This window comes from Leucopleurus acutus (assembly GCF_964270905.1).
Source record: "Leucopleurus acutus genome assembly, chromosome: X".
NCBI classification, from domain to species: Eukaryota; Metazoa; Chordata; class Mammalia; order Artiodactyla; family Delphinidae; genus Leucopleurus; species Leucopleurus acutus.
Window position 1 is genome coordinate 122,100,382 of NC_139148.1, and position 6,000 is coordinate 122,106,381.

Below are 6,000 nucleotides of genomic sequence, written 5' to 3' on the forward strand. Positions count from 1 at the left end.
AGTATCCTCAGCTGAAAGAGACCATATATTTAGTTTTTTCTGGAAGAAAAATGTTGATATATACTCTAATTGTCCCAGTTTGGGATATACTCTTGTCGCTGAACAGTAACCAGGAATAGAAGTACTATGATTGGTCCAACCTGGGTGATGCTCTCCTCTATGGCTGGAGTTGAGGATCCACATGACTGAAGGCCCTACAAGTACCAGATTCCCAAAGGAACCAGATGCAGGATGATGGTAAAACCTGCTTATTAGACAAAATTGTAGCTATTATTTTTTCTATAGTATGAACCCAGAATCTTAAAAACGAGCTTTAGAAAATTCCAAGGTCAATCAAAATTCTAAACAGAATCCTGAACAGATGACATGTAATACGTAATGCTACTTGATGTGGGAGGACTCAAGGGTATACATAACTGAAATGCATGGTCAAGGACAAGTTTAGGGCAGATCAAAAACTACAGGAGATGATTTACTGAAGGTCCTGGAAAAAGGCATTGCTTTAACACCTTAATCACAAACTCCTGTGGTTCTCAAAACTGCACTTTATAATAGACTTTGACACTTGCAAATTTGACTTGTAAGACTGCAACCCCCTGTTCACTTTCTTTTTTTTACATCTTTATTGGAGTATAATTGCTTTACAATGGTGTGTTAGTTTCTGCTTTATAACAAAGTGAATCAGTTATACATATACATATGTTCCCATATCTCTTCCCTCTTGCGTCTCCCTCCCTCCCACCCTCCCTATCCCACCCCTCTAGGTGGTCACAAAGCACTGAGCTGATCTCCCTGTGCTATGCGGCTGCTTCCCACTAGCTATCTATTTTACGTTTGGTAGTGTATATATGTCCATGCCACTCTCTCGCTTTGTCACAGCTTACCCTTCCCCCTCCCCATATCCTCAAGTCCATTCTCTCGTAGGTCTGTGTCTTTATTCCTGTCTTACTCCTAGGTTCTTCATGACATTTTTTTCTTAGATTCCATATATATGTGTTAGCATATGGTATTTGTTGTTCTCTTTCTGACTTACTTCACTCTGTATGACAGACTCTAGGTCCATCCACCTCATTACAAATAGCTCAATTTCATTTCCTTTTATGGCTGAGTAATATTCCATTGTATATATGTGCCACATCTTCTTTATCCATTCATCCGATGACGGGCACTTAGGTTGTTTCTATCTCCTGGCTATTGTAAATAGAGCTGCAATGAACATTTTGGTACATGAGCAGTATGTTTCAAAGTTTAGTCCTCCTAACCATCACTTGAGGGACAGGTTACAAAAATCTCTGGGCTTCCTCACAGAAATTTTGACATAGTAAACACAGGATGAAACCCAGGAGTCAGCGTGTTAAACAAGCATGAGGTGATATTAAAAGATGGCCCATAAACTGATAAAAACAAAAACATCAAAAATACTTTTAAATTATTTGCCCTTGAATCAAAAGACACACGTCTAGCTTTGCAACTTATTTCTACTGCACTTCCCTTACTCTTCTATCTGTATAACCCAGTTTAGAAATCTCCTTATTTGCAATCTTCATCAAAAGCCATCTAGCATCTTCTAGAATACCAGTAATGGGAAACTTACTACTTTTAAAAGGAGCATATTGCAGAGCTCATTTATACAATCTTGAGTCTACTGTGCTTTTTAGCATTTTCTTTTCTAGTTTCCATATAAGATATAGAACTGGGTTTGTGAGGAGATGCATATTTGGCCAAGATTATTCTGTTCTAGGTAAGACTACCACGCTGACACAGAGTGTACCCAAGTATACTCTGGGGTCTAACTTCATTTATTTGCATGTAGCTATCCAGTTGTATAAATATTTCATTGTTTCAACCATTTATTGAAAAGCTGATTCTTTCCCCATTTGAATGGCCTTGACATAATTACCTAAATCCAATTGACCATAGATGTATCCGTTTATTTCTCGACTCTAAATTCTTTTCCATTAACTGATATTTTTAATCTTAAGCTAGTAGCATACTGTCTTGAAAACTGTAGCTTTGTACTAAATTTTCCAACAGGAAAGTGTGAGTAATTTGACTATGTTCTTTTTCAGGATTGCTTTGGCTATTCTAGGCTTGTGAATATCTGCAAAAAAGGCACTGGGGATATTAACGGGGATTGCATTGAATCTGTAGATCAATTTGGGGAGGATTTCCATATTAATAACACTGCCTCCTGATCCATGAACGTGGGAAGACTTTTCATTTATTCAGGTATACTTTATTTCAACAATATTTTGTGATTTTTAGAGTACAAGTTTGTAGCTTCTTTTGTTTAACTTATTCCTAAGCATTTTATTAACTTTGATACTTTTATAAATTGGACTAACTTATTAATTTTACTTTTGAATTGTTCATTGCTAGTGTATAGAAATACCATTGCTTTTTGTATATTGATTTGTATCCTGCAATGTTCCTGAACTTGTTTATTAGTTCTAATATCTTTTTGTGGATTCTGAGTATTTTCTACATGCAAAGTCATGTCATACTCAGATAGTTTAACTTCATTCTTTTTATGATATAATAAAAACATATTTAGATTTGTCCCAGTTCCTGGCACAGTACTCTGAAAACCTTTGGAATCTCTGGAGTAATAAGTGTCTTTTATATGCTAATGAGATGACTAGTAGCTGAGGGATCTTAAATAGCTTCAGATGGGGGCTGGTTGCCAGAAAAATCAAGTCACGATTAGAGGGGTTGGTATTTTCAGCCCCCTCCCTGATCTCAAAGGAGTGTAGAGGGACTGGAGATTGAGTCAATTACCAATGGCCAATGACAATCAATTATATATGTAATGAAACTTCTAACAAGCCCTAAATGATGGGGTTCTGGAGCTTCTGCATTGGTAAACACTACAAGATGCTGAGAGGGTGGCACACCCAGAGTGTGCCCCTTTTCCCATAATTTGCCTGATGCATCTTTTCCATCTGACTGTTTGAGTTGTATCCTTCATAATAAACGGTAATAGTAAGTAAAGCACTTTCCTAAGTTCTGTAAGTTGTTCTAATAAATTATCAAATCTAAGGAGAGGGTCATGGGAACCCCTGATTTATAGCTGGTCAGTCAGAAATGCAAGTAGTAACCTAGGACGTGAGACAGGAGTCTGAAGTGGGGGCAGTCTTGTGGGACTGAGCTCTTAACCTATCGGGTCTGTGCTAGCTCCAGTGATTTTGTGTCAGAATTAAATTGAATTATAGAACACCCAGTTGGTGTCTGGAGAATTAGACAATTGTTTGATGTGGGAAAAAACATAATACATTTGGTGTCAGAAGTGTCATGGGTAAAAATAGCTCAGACTTTCCAATCTGGATGACTTTTATCACTTTTAATTGACTGAATGCCCTGACTAGAATTACCACTACAATGTTGAATAGGAGTTGCGAGAACATATATCCTTGTCTTGTTCCTAATATCAGGGGGTGTCCAGGGCCATATTATCTGCTGTTCCTTCTTCTTGAACCACTTTTCTCCTCCAGGTCTTTGTGGCGCCAGCTCCTTCATACCTTTCAGATATCAGCTCAAATATTCCTATTCAGAGAGGACCCATACATTTCTAAAACAGCTTCCTGTCTCTGTCCAAACTCCAATCACTGTCTATTCCATTCTTTTATAAGTTTCATTGTATTTATTTATATTTGAAAGTATTGTACTTAATTTGTCCAATCACCTTTCCACATTCCATTGCTGGAATCTTAGATCAATGAGAGCTGATCCCTTCTCTAACTTGTTCAATGTCCCTCATGCTTATAACACTATCTGACACATGGTAGGCATTAAATATTTGTTGAATAAATGAACAGATAAATAAATGAATTAATTAATCAGTCAATATATTAATATGTACTTGAAGCAGAGCTTCTCAACCAGAATGGCACAGAATACCAAATGGTCTTAAAAGGGTGTATCTGATATATTGATGCTTTCAGCAATATCCCTCCCCATCCTAGAAGACAGCCTCATCCATTTTTCTAGGTAAATTGTACAAATAATATCTATGTATGTCATGATGTTTTTAAAAAGTTTGGGAAAATTGGTAGAGATGACTCCTCTTATTCTTACTCCTTTATTTTTTTCTTGCTTTAAAAAATAGATGCATTCATCTACCCAAGTGGAAACAATGGAGAGGCTGACTACTGACTGTAGGAAAGCAGTCCAAATAGTCATTTCAAGGCAAGATTTACCTTCACTGCAACAAATGTTCCATGCCTATAAAGAGAAGAAAGTATATGTGGGTAGGTATTGGGGGGGCAGGGTATGGCTGTATGTGCACTCAATGAGCTGCTGTTCCAAAACACCTTTGCCTAAAAGATGTGGAATGATCATAAATCCTGGAGTGAGTAGCCCAGTGGTCTGCAACTGACACTTCCTATTTGTTAACTAAAGCCGAGACAGAATGCCCCATCGGTTGCCCTGAATATACTGAAAAGAACATATTCTTTTCAGTAAATCATTGTTTCTACAAATCTTGAGTGTCAGTACCAAAGGAATTTTTTTTTTCCTTACTGATATGCAGCCACTCAAAGAAGTAACCACCTTACAGACAGATGGCTCTGCTTTAGCCAAGCCATTCAGGATGGGGAGCTGGTATCCAGGATAAGGGGTCACACTGGAAATAGTGCCTCAAAGGGAGAGTCTGGGAAGGAGGAAGGGAGGGAAGGAGAGGAAGAGAGAGAGAGGGAGAAAAAAGAAAAGAAAAGAAAAAAAGGAGAAAAGAATAAAGAAAGAAAAGAAAGGAATGAGTTTATCTTTATGAAGATAATATTATATATATATATATATATATATATATATATATATATATAGTGTGTGTATATATATATATATTCTATTTCTGAATGTAGAACTGGAAGAAATTTCCAGAAATTCATTACCTGTTATAATAATCTTTTGATCATAATTGAATTACATGTAGTCAACCACAAAGTCTGTGTGTGTTTAAAGAGCCACAGCATTGGATTAAAGACCTTGCCCTATTTCCCCGGGGGCAGCTTCCAAAGTGACATTCAAAGCCTAGCATAGGGAAGACCTTCAAGATGGTGCAGGAGTAAGTCATGGAGATCACCTTTTTCCCCACAGATACATCAGAAATACATCTACATGTGGAACGACTCCTACAGAACACCTACTGAACGCTGGCAGAAGACCTCAGATTTCCCAAAAGGCAAGTAACTAACTCCCCACGTACCTGGGTAGGGCAAAAGAACAAAGAAAAAATAGACACAAAAGAATAGGGACATGACCTGCCTCTCTGGGAGGGAGCTGTGAAGGAGGAAAAGTTTCCACACACTAGGAAGCCCCTTCACTGGCAGAGACGGGGGGGTGGGTGGGGGAAGGTTTCAGAGCCACGGAGGAGAGTGCAGCAACAGGGGTGCAGAGGGCAAAGCAGAGAGATTCCCGCATGGAGGATAGGTGCCGGCCAGCACTCAACAGCATAAGAGGCTTGTCTGCTCACCCACCGGGGCGGGCGGGGCTGGGAGCTGAGGCTTGGGCTTCGGAGGTCAGATCCCAGGGAGAGGACTGGGGTTGGCTGCATGAACAAAGCCTGAGGGGGCTAGTGCACCACAGCTAGCCTGGAGGGAGTCCGGGAAAAAGTCTGGAGCCGCCTAAGAGTCAAGAGACCATTGTTTCACGGTGCACGAGGAGCTGGGATTCAGAGCACCGCCTAAACAAGCTCCAGAGATTGGCGTGAGCCAAGGCTATCAGCACAGACACCAGAGACAGGCATGAGATGCTAAGGCTGCTGCTGCAGCCAACAGGATCCCTGTGTACAAGCACAGGTCACTATCCACACCTCCCCTCCCAGGAGCCTGTGCAGCCCACCACTGGAGGGTCCTGTGATCCAGGGACCCCTTCCCCAGGAGAACACATGGTGCACCTCATGCTACTGCAACCTCACGCCAGCTTCTGCTGCCTCTGCTGCCTCACACTCGCCCCGCATTCCGTACCCCTCCCTACCCCTGGCCAGAGTGAGCCAGAGGCCCCTAA